Source organism: Dipodomys spectabilis, unplaced genomic scaffold (genome assembly GCF_019054845.1).
Source record: "Dipodomys spectabilis isolate Male_0828 unplaced genomic scaffold, ASM1905484v1 ptg000578l, whole genome shotgun sequence".
In the NCBI taxonomy this organism is placed as follows: Eukaryota; Metazoa; Chordata; class Mammalia; order Rodentia; family Heteromyidae; genus Dipodomys; species Dipodomys spectabilis.
Window position 1 is genome coordinate 205,458 of NW_024871255.1, and position 19,885 is coordinate 225,342.

Sequence of the window (19,885 nt, forward strand, 5' to 3'; positions counted from 1 at the left end):
TCACAGCCCGGAATGGACCTTACACACTGGTGCTTGTGTAGTAAGAAGACCCCCTCCTCAGACAGGCAAGCCCAACTAGTCATCCGGAGTGACAGAACCCACCGCAACAAAGTTATTATTAAAGAAACAACTTTATTGAGAAGGTTCCTACACTGACAGGCCAGGGCCGCAGCACAGGCTCGGAGATGATACTGCAACCCCGAGCAGCCCACGTGCTTAGGTTTTTAAATGCAAAAATCACGAGGTGAACCCTGGTCACTTAGGTGACCAATGAGATTTTCACACACCCAAAAGATTGCACAGTCATACCAGACCACACGCAGGTGGCCAGTAAGTTACACTTTGTCACATAATGGCTGCTTAAACCAGCCTGTCACTTTTGGTTTAAATGACTCATGAATTCAAGGTAAAGCAGAGCTTAAGGTAAACATACACAAAGGAGTTCAGTGAAGTTTAACATAAACATGTGAAAAAGGTGGAGTTTATAGTAAACTTCGGATGTCCCCAGCATGCCAGCATGAGCCTGATTTCTGGCTACCTGTTTAGTTGGTGAGTCCTTAACAGAACAATGGAGGTGGGTTAAGTTGTTATGGGGAGGGGGACCTAGAGGCATTCTTTTCATTCCATGAACTGGGCTGGTTGGAGCCAAGGATTTTTTTTTTTTTTCTAAAATCCCTAAAACAAAAACAAAACCTGTAAAGAAGCTGTCCCAGCTCATCTCCTCTCAGGGCCTACTTCACTTGTGCTCCTGCTGGCTCTTCTCTCTGCTCTCTCTCAGCCCCTCTCCTGGGCCTTGCCACCCTGATGCACAAGCCCCTGCTTCCTTGGGCCCTTAGCCATTGCTGCCACCAATGTGTGCCCCTGAGCCCTGCCCCCTCCTCCCTTGGGCCCCGCCCTCCACCCCTGTCCACAATTGCAGCCCTGACTAGATCCTAAGGCTTCCAGACCATGGCAATTGCAGCCTTACCTCATTCAGCTCAGCACTCTCCACACCCCCCCCCCAGTACCTTCCCTGGGGATTGAATCTCCCCTCATCCCCACCACTGGAGGAGACTCTCCTCCATTCCCCTTCACTCCACACACCAAGCAGGTTCATGGTGACATGTGTGTATGTGTGTTTGTGTTTGTGTCTGTGTGATTGTTGGGGATAACTACCTCTCAAGGACTCAGAATATAGCACCCTTTGGGATGACTCAGCACACAGCGCAATTCCAAAAACAGCACAAAGCACTCTGTGTAAAGGACTCGGCAAACAGCTCCCTTTGAAGGACTCAGCATGTAGTATGCTGGGTAGAATACTCAGCACACAGCACTCTTTGAAGGAGGGAGTCCATAGCCTGCAGTGTAAAGGACTCAGTGCATGGCATGCTTTGAAAAACTCAGCACATAGCAATTTTTCCCAGGGACTCATCACATAGCACCCTATAAGACTCCACACAGCACCCTTTGAAGGGCTGAGTATGAAGCACCCTGTATAAAACACCCAGTGCACAGCACCTTTTGAAAAACTCAGCACATAGAACAATTTTGAAGGACTCAGCACATACCGCACTGTGGAAGCACTCAGCACACAGCACCATTTGAAGGACAGTACAGAGCACCCTGTGTAAAGGACTCAGCACACAGCACTCAAAAAACTCACCTCATAGCTCTCTTCGCAAGAGCTCAGCACATAGCAGGACCCTTTGGGATGCAGTAGATCAATACACCTTTTGAAGGACTCAGAATACAGTACGTTGTGTAATGGACTCAGTACACAGCACCCTTTGAAAAACCCAGGACGGTCCACTTTTCTCAGGAACTCAGCACATAGCATGCTTTGCGATGACTCAGCAAACAGCACCTTTTTGAGGACTCAGCACAAAACCTCCATGTGGGAAGGACCCAGCAAATAGCTCCCTGTGAAGGACTCAGCACATAGCGGTATGTCACAAGTTCAGCTGTCATTAGAATTAGGGTGCTTTCTTCAGTATCACCATTCTTCAGAAACACTTCACAAACCCTACTAGTTCACATTTAGCAAACCTGTGTTTTATGGGAGAAGGTGACTAGGGGTCTTGAACTCAAAGCTTGTGGGCCCTGTCCCTGAGCTCTTTGGTTCAATGCTAGAGCTCTACCACTTGGAGGCACAGCTCCAATTTTGTTTTTTGGGGTTGTTCATTGACAGGTCTTATGGTGATAAGTAAGGCCAAGTTGTGGTATCCGTGGGCAAAGGCTCTTAGCTCAGCCTGGAGCTGACCACTCTCTTCCTCGTGTCTCTGGAAAGTTGGGTCTCCCCTGGAGTTCTCTTGGCCTAGGGTGGAACACACCTGCTCTCGCATCAGCAATCAGAGCAAAAGTCAGCTTGGCTCTGGTCACTTCCTCAAATTGAACTCTAGAGGATGTTGGCACCGGGCCGCATGTTCCGCGTGTGGCCACCAGGGGGGAGGAGTGGCCCACCATAGGGATAGTATTTGAGAGTTGTGTTTACTCTTGCTTCCCTAGGGCCCCATCATGATTCAAAGCCACCCTGGAGAGGAAAGTCCTTTAGACTCTTACCTACAATTAACAATCGAAAAGCAAGTGGGGCTGTGGCTCAAGTGGCACAGCACTAACCTTAAGCAAGAAAACAGGGATAGAGCCTAGGCCCTGAGTTCACACACACACACACACACACACACACACACACACACACACACACACACACACACACAAACACACCACATGCATGCAAAATCAGAGATTTCTACACTGCAATCTTTGGGTATTCTCTACTTTTCCCCCACTAAGCCTGGTGGCTACTGGCCTAGGTTTTTGATGCATACAACAGGACCTGGCATCTTTGATTTTGGGGGAACAGAATGGCTAGAAGGTCAGCCTTCCCCCATCCCGGCTCCTTGATTGGGTCATGGTCTATCCAGGCCCTTTGGGCTCCTTTACAGACTTGCCAAGATGCCTTCAAAAGGCATCACATACTGGGCACTGGTGGCTCATGCCTGTCATCCTAGCTACTCAGGAAGCTGAGATCTGGAGGATCACGGTGCCAAGCCAGTCTGGACAGGACAGTGAGACTCTGAGCCTCCATGAAACATCAGAAAACAAAAGTGGCATTGTGGCTCAAGTGGTAGAGTGCCAGCCTTTAGAGAAGGAGCTCAGGGACAGTGCTCACGGCCATCAACAACAAGGAGAGGCATTGCATGTTGTCTTTGGGATTGGCATGGGCCAAATATAATTGGAATTAATTATAATTGGTATTGATCAAGTGCACCAAGACAAAGCAGTACCTCCTGTAGTCCCGAGCTCCTCCATCTCATCTCATCCCCTGGCCTTGTCCATGCTTTGGGTCAGCATGGGTCTTCCTGGACGGGAGGGCTCCAAGGAAGATCCCAGAGCAATCACCCCACCTCCTTCTGCCCTGCTCACCCTGCTGCTTCTGCTCTTTGCCATAGACCTTCTTCCTGGAATCCATCCATGAGGTCATCACCACCAACATAGTGGTGAGTGGTGGGTCTGGCCTAACTAGGGGCAGTCAGAAGTGGAAGTAGGTCTGGGACTAGGAGCTTCCACCTTAGGTGTGGGCTGAGGCCATGGCTGACCTTTATTTCATCCTGAGCCTTGCAGTGGTGGGGAGAAAGTGTAGACTTCACATTGAGTCAGGTAAACTCAGAATCTGGAGGACCACTTGTGTGTGGGAGGATGTGTGTTTCTGGGGGCCACTGTTGTTGGTCCTCTCTTGGGACTCCCCTCTCCCTCTCTCATCCCTCAATGGTAGAAGAGAAACATCAACTAAGGGTGTGGGAAGAGGGGAAGGGGGAATATTTTGGGGGGAACCAGATTGTGCTTCATATTCATCCTAGCCCCTACTTCCGATTTATCTGAGGAATGGTCATATGGGTTTGGGAGGGGGGAGAATCATCCTAGCTGAGAATGTGGCTCAGTGATAGAGTGGTCACCTAGAATGCCTGAAGACCTTGGTTCTATTCCACATAGAAAAAGCTGGAAGGGAGGTGGGGCTCAACTGGTAGAGAGCCAGTCTTAATCAAAAAGAGCTCAGGGACAGTGGCCAGGCCCTGAGTTCAAGCCCCAGGACTGGAAGAACAAATCTTTGTTGGAGGCTTTCTTTTTGCTTTGAAAACAATTTATTCTTTGTGATAAGCATAACATGGGCCTCTTTCCTGGCCACCAATGAGCCATTAGATATCCCTTGAGTTTGGGCCAACTCCCTGAAGCCTCTGTCCTCCCTGACCCCCAGTTTAACCTTCCCATCACCCAGCAGATGGAGGCATGAGAGAAAGCCACCTGGCCACCTACTTCTGGTGGCTGCCAAGGCTTATGAGAGTCAGTATGTCACATAGTCATCATCCACATCAGTTTACAAGAGAAAGTGGGGGAGCACTCCTCCCCTGAGCCTGGGAGCTGTGGGTGGCTCTGGATGTGGGGTATCTGGGGCAGGACGTGCTCCTTGGAGGAGTCCACTTATGGGGTAGGGAACTCTGACCTCTCCTCTGGCAGTTTCCCTTCTGTCTTCAAGTTGCAATTCTTCAAAACCTTTCTGCTCCTCCCTCATTTCACCCACCACAGGCCCTGAGGCGTGGGAAGCAGAGTTGGGGGGTGGGGAGGGCTCAGCCTGTGCTGGCATCTGAAGACTGCTGTATGTGCCTTCCCTTGGGATGAGCAACAGCAGCTCCCGCAGCACTCTCCTCCTTTCCATCTTCTCCGGGGACAGCCAGTGTATGCACTTGGCTTTCTCCCAACACAGCTCATTCAAGACCAATACCTGCTCTTTACACACAATGAAGGACTCCTCAGTGGTTTGGTTGTGTGCCAACAGCTGGCTGCATCAATGGTGGAGCTCACCTGTTGGACTCTGGAAGTACACCTCAACAAGCAGGTCATGGACGAAGCAGATTTTCTTCTCAGATGCCCATGTGTCCTGTTTCCCATCCCCACGCATGCTGTGGTGGCAGCTCATGGGGCAGAGGGCCTGTGGCTCCAGCTCAGTCTGTCACTGAGCTGCCGGGTGGCCTGGGTGCCTGCAGCGGGCCCATGCTCCTGTGGCAGGATTTTCCACCTGTGGATCTCAGCCTCCGAGTGTGCTAACAGAGTCTAGTCCATCTTCCAGGCAGCATGGAATGTGTTCTTGTATCCCTTTGGTCAGAAAGAACCATGAAATAATGATGTGGCCAAAATCATGTGATGCAGGCAGAATGGGCAGAGTCAAGATGACAGTGGCTCTCCCAGCCCCTTTCCCAGGGAACTCTGTCCAATTCAGTTGGGGACAAGAGGGTGACATGCTTTAGCTGGATGGCTGCACAGATTATTGTTTATGTCTGTTTGTTGCCGGTCCCAGACCTTGAACTCAGGATCTGGGAACAGTCCATGAGCTGCTTTTGCTCAAAGCTAGCCCTCTACCACTGGAGCCATAAGGCTCTACTTCTGGCTTTGTTGGCAGTGAAGTTGGACAGGGGTTTCAAAGGCTTTCTTGCTTAGGGTGACTTTGACCATGATCCTCCTATCACAGCCTTGTAAGTATCAAAGAAGACTGCTGAGAGTCACTGGTGCCTGTCTAATCATTGATCTTGCTGATGTTCTTGGACAAACCGGTGAGTTCCCTATCATCAGGTTGAAGTGGTGGGAGTTGGAGCCCACAGTTTGAATAGTTTGAATCCTGGTTCTGCCACCTCCAAATGGCAGGCGGGAGATCCTAAGAAACTCATTCGTATCCATATGAATACCAATGGAATGTGACGTATGCTATGATTGAATGGGCAGTTCTTGAATGATTCTAGGATAAAATTATACACAATTATTTTATAGGACACTGATCGATTTTAATTAATACTTTATGAAGATTTAAACAATCACATTCATTAAATTGGGGCATAATGAAATACCTAAGAATTGGGCATCACATAGTATAGAAATGTCATTTTTTCTGCCCGGACTTTCTTTACTTAATTGCTATATAGCATTTTCTGAATGTACTTTGGAATATAAAACTAGGATATATTATAGCTGACCTGGAAATGAACTATTCAAACAATTTTTATCAAAAATGCTTAAAGCAAAATAAAGAGGCAAATCCAAATTATGTATATTTGAAGACAAAGCTTGGTTAATCATCCTCTCACATTCCCCCCCCTTCTTGAGAATAACACACATTGTAAGGAAATGCTTAGAATGTTTTGGAGAAATAGGTTGACTTTAAACCAGTGAGTTACTCTACGCTGCATTTTGTTTATTTTATATCTAGAAAATCTAGACTCTCACCTTATCATTTTCCTTAGGATTTATACTCAGATTTAATCTTCGATGGGTGAGAAATAAAGATATAAACATTTTTTAACAGTGGTTAAATTTAGCCTGAGGAATCTAGGTACAATTATACTCATACAGATAAGCCTCATCAGTCATGAGACCATGATATCAAAATGTTAACCAATGCTTACTGGTGTCATGCTTATGAGATTTTGTGTATTATAAATAATGTATTATAAATAGCAGTTGTTTTGTAAACAATATCATTTCATGGGTTAGGAACTGAAGTGAGACATTATACTCAGAACTAAATTGGAGGAGGAATCCAAAATTAGTTACCAAGATATATATCATTAACACAATGTTTTAAAAATGCTAGCTGAAGAAATAATTTATGAAAAAAATCAGCATTTACAATAAATACAGAATCAGTATTACTGATACTTCTTCTATCCCAGTTGCAATACGGCTTGCATGAAGACTTTTCTGGTTATATGTTTAGTTAGGTCTTGATATTTAGCTGAAGCTCTGTTCTTTCATATATTCATTTATCAGATCAAAGAGGAAATTAATTCCATGCCAGAGTCAACATCCATACTAAAGATATAGTTGTATCCTGCTACTTTGCCAAAATTTCAAATCAGCTTGAGTATCTTGGATCTAACTAAATGGGTATGTAATTTTGTCAGTACTAAAAAGATTTTGATCATCACTTATTAAAATAGTATTTTCTAGAATCTACTTCTATCTTTTCATGAAATTTGTAGTGTCATTTATTTCATGGGTTGATGTTTTCCTTTAGATAACCTACATTCAGTCTTCTACAATTTGGAGTAGTTTAAAATTATGTATACTCAGGTACCCTGCTCAGATTCTATTATTTGTATATTTTGTTCTTGTTAAATCAGTAGGATTTAGGTCTCAACATGGATACTATTGGACTTATTCATTGCATTTCTGAATTTTTTAAGTATGTCATGATTTTTGTTATTTTATTCTTTTAATATGTGCAGCTCCCACTCCACATACAGTCATATTTGTTTTAAACAACTTGATCCATTCATGTGATTTGCTATATTACCTTCATCTAGATGAATTTAATTACAAATTAACACAACCATATATCTTTTTTTAATTTTAATAATATTTTATTGTGAAAATACTGTACTGAGGGGTTACAATTACCTGGGCAAGATAGTGAGTACATTTCTTATCAAGCATTGTAGCCTCCTCCTTTGTTTACTCTTCCCATCCCTTCCCATTCTCCCGCCCCCCACCCAATCCTCCCCCCCCAACAAGTTGTAAAGTTCGTTTTCTACATGACAACTTGTACTTCTCATAACACAACCATATTTCTGAGACACAGTTATCTTTATGGATCTACTCAAGGGTATCATGTATTTGAGGTTTTTGTGCTTATAAACAACCAGGCACAACTCCTGGGGGAGTTCTACTTTGTTGGTTGTTTTTCCAGCTGTGGTGACTTCAACATATGTGTGCATTTTATTTCAGTTGTTTTGTGTCTATATTTTGTTTCATATAACAGAAAGTACATAAATAATCAGTGATTTAGAACTTTTCCAAATAGATTTCTAAGAGAGATACTTGAAGTTTTGTGACATCTGGGACCAGGTAGGTCTTCTTAATGGAGGGGGTAGCAGAATAACAGACACATTCTTTGACATGATTTGAATTCTTCTTCCTCTTGCCTCACTATTTCCAATAGTATTACTTCAAAGCCTTTAGTGGAAAGAAAATAATTTTGTCTGTATGAACTCATAAATTTGCTTTAATTAGGACACACAACACATTTCCGTTTGATTTTAACTCTAAAATCATCTTTCCTTCTTTTAAATTCACAGATGTGAATTTATAATGCTAAAATACCATCTAATAATTTATATGAAATGGTCCAAATTATTTTCGCTTCACACTATATGTAATATAGAGTGTAATAATAGAGAGCAATGTAGTATATAATTAATTTACTTTGGGGAAAGCTAATTACAGTGGATTTTTAAAATACTGAGTAATAGTAAAAATTATGTTTGATTCTATTAAAAAGTTTAGTTACATCTAAAAATAACTCATAATTATAAACTAATGTTAAAAAGAAAGATTGTTTATTGGAAAAAGCCAGAAGTTTCAATAAGCTTGCTTTTTAGAAATTGACTTGGATCTGGGCTTTGGTGGCTCATGCCTGTAATCCTAGCTACTCAGGAGTCTCAGAATGAGGATAGTGGTTCAAAGCCAGCCTGGGCAGAAAAGTCTGTGAGACTCTTATCTCCAATAACCCACTTGAAAAGTAGAAACAACACTGTGGCTCAAGTGGTACAGAGGTATCAATGAGCTGAAGAGCTGAGAGACAGTGCCCAGTCCCAAAATTCAAGCTGCATGACCAAAAAAAACCAAAAAATTGACATGGATTTTTACTTTAAATTTCATGATATTTTTTATTGTGAAAATACGTACAGAGGGGTTACAATTACATGAGCAAGGTAATGATTACATTTCTTATCAAGCATTGTTGCCCCCTCCTTTGTTTCCCCTTACCATCCCTTCCCAACTCCCCACCCCCAAACCAACCCATGTGTCAAAGTTGTAAAGTTCGTTTTCCGACATAACGTGTTGTACATCTGATTGTTGCAGTGGGTCCACCTGTATCCCTATTTAGAGAATTTGTTTTTCCCTTCTCCTCCACAAATTATACCAACATCAAATACAGTGAAAACAGGGGTTATACCATGGGGGAGGGACATACAAAGCAACAAAGAAATCATCTTAGAAATATGCTAGAAACAATACCAAGAGAAAAACACCATTTGAGTTCTTATCTTGGGGTTCATTTCACCTAATTTCAACTTATCTGACCGTTTCTGCTTGTCTCACAAATATACTAGTTATTGCAAATAAGGGAAACCATGGGACCTATATTTCTTTGGGCCTGGCTTACTTCACTTAATATAATTTTTTCCAAGTCTTTCCATTTCCTAACACATGGGGCAATGTCATTCTTTCTGATGGAGGCATAGAATTCCATTGTGTATATATACCACATTTTCTTGATCCATTCATCTACTAAGGGGCATCTGGGTTGGTTCCATATCTTAGCTATGGTAAATAATGCTGCAATAAACATAGTTGTGCTGGTAGCTTTAGTATGGTTATGTTTGTGATCATTTTGGTAAATGCCCAAAAGTGGGATTGCTGGGAAATAGGGGAGCTCTATGTGGATTCTTTTGAGGAACCTCCATACTACTTTCCAAAATGGTTGAACAAGTTTACACCCTCACCGACAATACAGTAAGGTTTCCTTCTGTCCACATCCCCTCCAGCTTCTGTTGTTATTAGAGTTCTTGATTATAGCCATTCTAACTGGTGTGAGGTGGTATCTCAATGCTGTTTAGATTTGCATTTCTTTTATGATTAGGAAAGTTGAGCATGTCTTCATGTGTCTATTAGCCATGCTTCTTTCCTCTTCAGAGAAGTTTCTCTTTAAGTCTTTAGCCCACTTATTTATTGGGCAGTTGTTTGAGGATTTGTTGTTGGATTTACTTTTGTGAGTTCCAGGTATATTTTAGATATGAAACCCTTGTTTGTTGTATGGCTAGTGAAGATCTTCTCCCAATCCATGGGTTTTCTATTGATCTTGCTAGCTTTATCCTTTGCCATGCAGAAGCTCTACAATTATATGTAATCCCATTTGTCCAACCTTTCTTTGATTTGTTGTGTTTCTGGGTATCTATTAAGAAAATTTTGGCCTGTGCCAAGGAGACCTAGGGTGTCTGCTGTAACTCCAGGTCTTTGATCCATTTGGAGTTGATCCTGGTGCAGGGTGATATATAAGAATATAGCTTTAGTTTTCTACAAGTGATTAACCAATTTTGTTTGACAGCTACTTACTGAAGAAGCTGTCTTTCTCCCATTCTATTTTTTTTTAGCTCCCCTATCAAAGATTAGATGGCTATATATCTGTGAGTTAATTTCTAGGATTTCAGTTCTATTGCATTAGTCCTGAGATCTGTTCTGGTGCCAGTACGAAGCTGTTTTGATTATTATGGCTTTGTAGTAGAGTTTGAAATTTTCTATTGATATTCCTCCGGCATTGTTCTTTCTGAGGATCATTTTTTATTCGGGGTCTTTTATTGTTCCATATGAATTTTTGGATTGTCTCTTCTATTTTTTTTGAAGAATGAGGTTGGAATATTCATAGGTATCACATTGAATTTGTACATAGCTTTGGGAAGTATTGCCATTTTCATGATGTTGATCCTTCCAATCCAGGAGCATGGGAGGATTTTCCCACTTTCTACGTTCTGTTTTGATTTCCTTTTTCAGGTTTTTTAAGTTTTCATCATAGATTTTTCACTTCTTTGGTTAATCTAATTCCTATGTATTTCATTTTTTGTGGGGCTATTACGAGTGGAGTTGCTTTCCTTATGTCAGCCATGCTTTTCTCATTGTTGGCATACAGTAAAGCCATTGATTTTGAGTGTTAATTTTATACCCTGCTACTTTGCCAAAATTTTGAGTCAGCATGAGTAATTTGGGAGTGAATTCTGTGGGATTCTTTAAATATAAGATCATGTCATCTGAAAAGAGCAAAAGTTGTATTTCATCTTTCCCTATTTGGATCCTTTAATGTTTGCATCTTGTCTTATTGCTGTAGCGAGGCATTCTAATACTAAATTGAAGAGAAGTAGAGAGATTGGACATCCTTGTCTAGTTCCTAAGAGGAAATGGCTTTAGTTTTTTTTACCATTAAGTGTAATGCTGGCTGAAGTTTTGTCATATACAGCCTTTATTGTATTGAGGAATGTTCCCTGGATTCCTTAGTTTTCCAGAGCTTTCATCATATAGGGGTTTTGGAACTTGTCAGACGCTTTTTTCTACATCTATTGAGATAACCATGTGGTTCTTATCTTTGCTCCTGTTGATGTGATGAATTATATTAATTGATTTGTGTATATTGAACCAGCTTTCCATCCTTGAAATGAATACTGTTTGATCGTGGTGTATGATTTTTTGGATGAATTGTTGAAGTCGATTAGCCAAAATTTTGTTGAGAATTTTGCATCAATGTTCATCAAAGAAGTGGGCCTCTAGTTCTCTTTCTTTGATGAGTCCCTGCCTGGTTTTGGGATGAGGGTTATGATGTCTTCATAGAATGAGTCCCGTTATGCGCTTTCTCTTTCAATGTCATTGAAGCGTTGGAGGAGTATTGGTGTGAGCTCTGCTTTGAAGGCCTTGTAGGATTCCGCTGTAAATCCATTGGTACTTAGATGGGAGTTCTCTTATTGCTGCTTCTATCTCAATGCTTGATATGGGCCTGTTAATTTGATTAAACTCATCCTGGTTTAGTTTTGGCATGTCAATATTTGCTAGGAAAAGGTCCATTTCTACCAGGTTCTCAAACTTATTAGCATAAAGGTTTGAGAAGTATTACCTTCTAATGTTCTGGCTTTTGGTTGTTTCTGTGGTGATGTTTCCATGCACATTTCTGAGTTTGTTTATTTCCGTGTGTGCTCTTCTTTTTCTGATAAGATTTGCTAAGCATCTGTCAATTTTTGTTAATTTTTTCGAAGAACCAACTCTTTGTTTTGTTGATTCTATGATTTTTTTTTTGGATTCTAATTCGTTTAATTCTGATTTAATTTTAATTATTTCTTTCAATCTATTGGATTGGAGTTTATTTGGTTGCTCTTTTTCAATGAGGTTCAGATGTCTCTTTAAATTGTTGGTTTCAGATCTCTCTAATTTGTTGATGTATGATCTCAGAGTTATAAAATTGCCTCTGATTACTGCATTTCCTGTGTCCCAGAGGAGCTGGTAATTTATGTGTTCATTGTTGTGGAATATCATGAACATTTGCATTTCCTTTCTAATCTCTTCCATGACCCACTGGTGATTCAACAGTGTGTTGTTCAGCCTCCATGTGTTAGAGGACTTTCTTTGGTGGCTTTTGGTGTTAAGTTTTAATTTTATTCCCTTGGAGCCTGTTTCTTGGCCTTTATTGTGGTTTAGTTGGTTTTCTATGAGTAGGACATCTTCAAGTATCTTTTGTAAGTCTTGTTTGGTGGTTCTAAAAGCTTCTTGTATCTGAATAGGCCTATCTTTTTGCATGTTTGGGAAGTTCTCTGCTATGATTCTGTGAAATAAATTTCCTAAACCATTAACTTCTGTCTCTAGGTGCTCCTCTACACCCATTATTCTCAGATTAGGCCTTCTGATGGTGCTTTCGAAATGTTGAATAGATCTATCATATTTCTTGGATTTGTCTTGGATAGTTATACATTCTTTATTTATAATATCTAGGCTGTCTTCAATGCCCAAGATTCGATCTTCTGCATGGTCTAACCAACTGTCAAGACTTTCTACTTTGTTTTTATTTCTTTTCCTTCTAATTGTTTGGCGTTGATGGCTTCAAATTGTTCGTTGGAATTTTGTTTTAGGTCTTGTATAAACTTTACTTCCTTAATTTGGTGGTCAGTGTTTCTTCTCAAATCACTTACTTGATTCGTTATGGTTTCCTTGGGCTCCCATTACTTTTCTTGCGCTCTATTGAGCATTCCCTTTGTGGTCTCCCTGAATTCATTCAGCTGTCTGTTCATGGATTCCATGAATGCCTTTATTGATCTTGCTGTATTCTCATCCCTCTCTTGCAATTCCTGTATTACTCTTTGAACAGCTTCCTCACGATCATGCAATTCCTGTCTTTCTCTTTGACTGATCTCAGCCTTCTCATGCGATTTCTGTATTTCTCTTTGACTGTTCTCAACCTGCTCGTGTGCAATTCCTATATTAATCTTTGAGTAGCTTCCTCATGCTCACAAGATTCCTGTATTAATCTTTGCTTTGCCCCCTCTCACTCTCTATCATGCTCACAATGAGTCCTTTACAAGTTTTCAATGTATTCATTCACCATGTATACCAGTAGTGCTTGTAGAGCTTTTTGGGAACTCTCTTCTGGATTATTCATTAAGTATTCTGTCACCTGATTATCATGAGTCGGAATTCATATACCTGAGTTGGAGCTAACTGTTCAGCCCTGTGGAGGTCAGTATCTTAGATGGAGATCTCTGGTAGTGGGGGATGGGTGGCCTTCCCTCCTCTGCTCCCTGAGAAGGAGTGAGGATATCAGGATTCTACTCATGACAGAGTGTTGTTTCCTGCGTCGTCTCTGGTCTGTGATCTGCAGGATGAAGATATCTGCTCCTTGTTAGTTCTTGCTGGTGTTGAGTAGAATCCACTCACTGGCCACATCTGGGGCCTTTGTCATGGACTCTCTCTGTAGGGATGGGGGCTACAGCCAGTGGCGCTGTCACTACTGCCACCTCAGCTGTGGCTACTGGCAAGTGCTCAGATCTGTTATCTTGCCTGGATTTTCCCTCTTTGGCCAAACTCTCTGTACTGTGATGGCACACTTGGTGTGACTCTCTAGCCTAGGACTGTTCACTGGAACATTAAAACTGCTTTCTATGTAAGAGCTTGTTTACCCTCCAGCTTCTCCTCCTCCATCTTTCCCCAAATCCTCATGATTTTTTTTGGCCAGAAAAAAATAGCTTTATTTGGACTGAGAATTGGAAAATGAGAGTAGGACCTGAGCTAAGGAGTAGAGATTACATTTCCAGAAAGCTCATCAACCAATGGACTCTTGCTTTGAATCAAGGCAGCCTTGCAGTTAATGAAATCATTAAGAGGCCTACTGGGAATATATCTAGCTCTAAATGATCCTAGTATGCTACCTTTATAAAAAAAATACAGGTTTTTTTTTATCATAATGAAATTTCCACCAACCACACGTATTACAAACGGAAATGGAAGGAAAAAAATCACATTTTACAGAATTTAAACTTGTCTTCAGCATTTAGCTCAGAGGTTCACCATCTTCAAGAAACTGCTCCTCTGTTAAAGTCTTCAGCTCTTGATATTGGAGGCATGGCTCAATTGGTAGAGTGCCAGCCAATGAGTAAAAGCATTAGGTACTGAGCTGGAGTCCCAGTCTCGAACCAAAAAAAAAAGAAAAAGAAAACAAAAAAATCAATCAACCAGGAAGGAGATGGTCTTTACTAGCCCACAGAAATACTTTATCCATTTCCCTAGGCAGTCAGGGCTGAACAGCAGGGTAAGGCTCAGATGAGGGTGGGGTGGGGATCAGAGCGCTAATTTCCCCCTAGTACAACACCACAGCAGAAGCTTGATGAGAGCAAAACTGGTGAGACTTGAGGGGAGGGTCCAGGCCCTGAATTCAGTCAGAGTCTCTGCTGGAAGAGAAGGAGGAAAAGGAGGAATGCTTGCCATGCTTGTGGTGTTTGTGCATCTTTTTATGTGTTTTCTTCATTTTCTTCAGTGTTTTCTTGTCCATTGGGGCTCGTGGGCCTATGCCAGGAGCCAGGGGATTCACAGGACACATGCCAGGTGCAGGTGGTGGGCATGGGGTGGGTAAGGACCTGAGGGTTGGTATCCTGGATACTGTGGCTGTGGCACAGGGTAAGAGGGCCCACATGGAGGGAAAGCTGGGTTCCCCTGGGGAGGTCCTGGAGGAAAGGGACACCCGGGAACAGGACCAGGAGGAATGGCCGGATTTACAGGTTGTGGGCACAAAGGAGGTGGACACCCAGGACTGGAACCTCCAGGGCACCCCATGTAAGGGATACTTGCATTTTGCACCGGCTGCGCTGCATTGTGATGCCACATGTTCAGGTGTTTTCCTAAGCCTTTCCTCCGGCGCCTGGATTAGACCTGTCCTCCAGAGCCTTTTCCACCTCATGATTTTTTATGAATGGTTTTTTAGTGAAAAATGTTTTTGGTGTTTATGTTTTGGTTTGGCATAAAATGAGCCTACTATTGTCTTAATTTAATAAAAAAAAAAACTCTGATTCTATGACAGCATAAATTTTGTGGGTAATGGTTAAGACTAGGTTGCCTTTCTGAAAAAAAATATCACCACCCAAAAAAGAGGAACAAAAGGAAAATAAATATGACAGGAAACATAAATGTTAATGGACTAGTAGTCTGCCGGTTTGCTTTAACTTTTAATCAAAAATTAAAGTAATACTTGATAATGTTTTATTAACATATTTAAATTTCTTCATTCTTGTCATTTAAGATTCACTTTATAAAGAAATTCAACAGATGACAATTTTTTTTCATGACTTTTCCAAAGAAATGATCATTTCATCATTATAGTGTATAGCACAATACACCCAGAAAGCTTTTAAGGAAAAAAATTTTCCCATTCTTTGTTTTGCTTCAGTCTGTATTTAAAGCTGCATACCACATCTTACCCACCCTATTGTCTGTCTTCTCATTTGAAATATTTCAATAAGTTTTCTTTCCCTGGTTTGTCAGTCAGAAAATCTTTATAAAACAACATGCTTTCATTCATTGTGCTTTTTAAAGTATATCTCACAAATGCCAAAACGAAGCACAATCTGAAACATCTGTGGATTTTTCCACCTAGAGTCCAAAGTAATCACTATCCATACTCCTTAGAACCATCTGTTCACTGGCATTAATTGTTCTATCACTTCCATGCTTTAAAACAACAGCATTTGACAATGGCGTACATTTTAATTGGTTTACCACATCTGGTTCGTTTTCAGCAAGGACTGTCTTCACAGAAGATGGTAATAGATGAGGTTTGCAATTATGTATTTTGAAAGGGCTCTAAGTTGTGGATATAGAATATCCATTTCAGTGACTAAATATTTAAATTAAATCCTATAATGTATACTCCTTCAATTTTCTGGCTAAAGTTCTACAATCTAGATATTTTTTAAGGAAATATTGTACATGTTTCCTTGGTGACAACGTAATTGGAAGAGTTAAATTTTGCTTTGTTTCTTTTTTTCTTGTGAAAATACTGTACAGAGGGGTTACAATTACATGGGCAAGATAATGAGTACATTTCTTATCAAGCACTGTAGCTTCCTCCTTTGTTTACTCTTCCCATCCCTTCCCATCCTCCCTCCCCTGCTCCTCTACCCAATCCTCATCCCCGCCCCCACCAAAGTTGTAAAGTTCGTTTTTCCATATAACGACTTGTACATCTCATTGTTGGAATGTATCCACTTGTACCCCTATTTAAACATTTCTTTTTTCCCCTCCCCTTCACAAATTTTTCCAACCTCAAATACAGTGAAAGCAGGGGTTATACCATGGGAGAGGGACATACAAAGCAACAAAGAAATAATCTTATAAATGTGTTAGAAACAATCACCTAAAAGAAAAAAAAAACATTTGAATACATATATTAGGGTTCATTTCCCTAACATCAACTTATCTGACTTTTTGCATGACTCAGACATATACTAGCTATTGCAATTAAGGGAAACAATGGACCTAAGTTTCTTTGGGCCTGGCTAACTTCGGTTAATACAATTTTTTTCCATGGAAGACTTAAAATTTTCATATATCATTGCCGTCTTAAATGAAGTGAATGTACCTGGGTTTGCATACAGAAGTTTTGGGACAGCATTAAAATTTGAATCTTGAATGGGATTTGATTGAGAATTGTGGCAGGCTTTCATGATATGAGAAGAGAAAGGCCTTACTAATACTTTAATTTGCCACATTGCTATATTAGTTTATTCAAACCCACACATACATACAGATATACAAATATGTAGTATGAAGACGCAGTCAGCCTGCAAGAAAGTATTTTAATAGGAATTCCATAAAATATTTAGTCTGCTGAGATCTGATTGGAATTTATAGAAATATCTATTTGCTTCCCCCCCTGGACAATTCGTTATCACTGGTGAGGATGTTGCCATTTGAATTTAGAATGCCCCAGAAAGACCTATGTGTTAAAGAAAAATGACTTTCCATTTCCTCCCAGACTGTGGAGAATACCTGCATAGTTCTTCTGGAGATTAAGTTCTTCAGAGTGAAACCTCTGAGAACATGCACACTCATCTACTTTCTTTTCTCTTTTAATCATTCTAGATCAAAAACATTTCTTTTTGACATACTCCTCACCTTGACATTGTCTTGTCACAGGCCACCAAAGCAATAAAACCAACTGAACATACACTGAAACCTTCAAACTTATAAATCTGAGTAAGCCTTTCTGCTTAATAAATGGACAATATCACTTATTATGATAGGTTATAAAGACATCACAGAAATCTAGTCTTTCTAACAATGTAGAGTATATAAAAATGCTTCATTATAAAATATCTAACTCCAAGTTATATTTTGTGTTTTTGTTTCTGTAGATCCTAGGGCTTAAACTCACAGCCTGATTGGTGCTTTTGTGTTCAAGGCCAGTGCTCTACATAAAATCTGAACTGGAACTCCATTTCTCCTGGTGGTTAATTGGAAATAAGAATCTCATGAACTTTCCTATACTGGCTGGCCTATTCATATTGCATACTTTATGTAATTCCAATTCTCAGCATTATATAGATGTTCCAACTACAATATAAAAAAAACTTAAAATGTACTAAAGATATTTGTAAAGTATAAAATGAGGAAAGAATTTTCATCCTTTACAAATCTATGCAAAATCTATGCTAAACTATTGATATTTTACTTTACCTTTCCTGAAACCAGTTTGATATAGTTTAATACTTGTCACACCAACTTTCTCTCTATATTCTACTGGATATATACTTTTTCACGTGTGTTTGTATACGTATACATATATGTATCTATCTGTATATGTTCCAATGTGCATCATCGGACTTGAAACTGCTTTCTTTTGCTGTTCAGCAATGAACCTTGTCGGCTCATTCTGTGACAATATCAGTGCTCATTCTCATTATTGCTTTATTTACCAAATCATCAGCCTTCTAAAATCAGCGTCATTTCTTGGGTAAGGTTACAAAACAGCCCAACCAATATTCACTCAGAGGGTTTTAATAAAGCAATTTTTAAGGAAGAATATAACATGAAGTGACAACTACAGAAATTCCGCAGAGACCTGACATCTTTCACATTTCTCTCTTCCTTCTCTTCTCATACTTCAGAAAGTATTGACTAACACTATAAATATACTGCAAATGTAAGTTAAGGATCAGTGTTTTTTTTTTCCTAACCTGCAGCCTTCTTTTCCATGATTTGACATAAACTTTTGGGAGATTTTTTGGATTGTGATGGGATTCCACCCAAAACAAAGCCATGTATAGCAAGAAAGTCAATGTTTTCAACTCAGAGTATTAAACAAAAGAGGGAGAAAATTAAGGTTAGCTATATATGTTAAGCACAAATATAGGCAATATCAAGATATCTTGAAATTGTATACTTTTACTGGATAAAGTGACTCAAACCTGTAATAGTATCTACTTAGAAAACAGAGATTAGAGAATTTCAGTTCCAGGCAAGCCCAGACAAAAAAAAAAAGAAGTTTCAGGAAACTCTAACCATTTGCTGGGTGCAATGTATTTTGATTGTGTTAGGATGACCACAGTCCAAGCAGGCCCAGGCATTGTGATTCTACCTCAAAATAAGCAATCAAATTACAATCTGCAGGTATGGCAGTAGTAGAGGTGCCAAAGTTGTGAAGTTCCTTTCACCGTTGCAATGGGTCTACCTGTATCCCTATTTAAACATTTTTCCCTTCCCCTCCACAAATTATGCCAACATCAAAAATATGTGCTTGTGTAAGAAATGCATGATTCTAAAATTTCATGAAAATTCTTTTGAACTTACTTTTTTGTGGAATTGTCTAGTTTAAGAAAATCAATTACACTTTCTATATAAAAAATGTTCTGTGCTTAATCCGGCAGCCCATACACTAACATCGGTATGATACAAAAAAGATTAGCATGGCCCATACACATGGATGACTTTCAAATTCGTGAAGCAGTCCATATTTTTACAACAACAAATGCTGAAGGGGATGGGGCCACAAGGGAACCCTACTGCATTCTTGGTGGGAGTGTAAACTTCTTCAACCACTTTGGAAAGAAGTATGGAGTTTCCTGAAACGACTCCACATAAAGCTCCCCTATGACCCAGCAATCCCACTTTTGTTCATTTACCCAAAGGATCACAAACAAGACCATACTAAAACTACCAGCACAACTATGTTTATTGCAGCATTATTTACCATAGCTAAGATATGGAACCAACCCAGATGCTCCTCAGTAGATGAATGGATCAAGAAAATGTGGTATTTATATATACAATTGCATTCTATACCTCCATCAGAAAGAATGACATTGCCCAATTTGTTAGGAAATGGAAAGATTTGGAAAAAAATTTATTAAGTGAAGTAAGCCAACTCCAAAGAAACATAGGTCCCATGGGTTCTCTTATTTTCAATAATATATAACGACAATGACATTGCTACAGAATATAAATATTTTTAAATGAAAAGGGTGTAGGTAATGACATTGTAAGTGATCTTTATACCCAATAAAGATTGGTTTAATTTCTAAAGAAATACCTGAATGAACATCATTCAGCTTCCACTGTTTATTATTCCTGGAGTAATTGCTTAAGGAGAACAAATCTACCTCAAAGCGCTCTACCACTGGGCCACCTTCCCAGCTCTGCATTACATTTTATGTGCTTAATACTTTCCTGAAATTATTCCTTTTGGATTAAAAATCCCAACAAAACTATTTTTTATGATTTCTTATATGATTTATATAGATTTCTTATGCGATTCTTATATGATTTCTTAGAGATCCATAAA

The 19,885-nt window shown here is 40.1% G+C and overlaps 1 non-coding gene across 1 annotated transcript; it reads left to right on the forward strand.

Annotated features, from left to right (window-relative positions):
- Positions 1-18,955: 18,955 nt before the first annotated feature.
- Positions 18,956-19,062, forward strand: LOC122100486. The gene has a single exon (XR_006146171.1). It is a non-coding gene; the product is annotated as a U6 spliceosomal RNA (small nuclear RNA).
- The last annotated feature ends 823 nt before the right edge of the window (positions 19,063-19,885 follow it).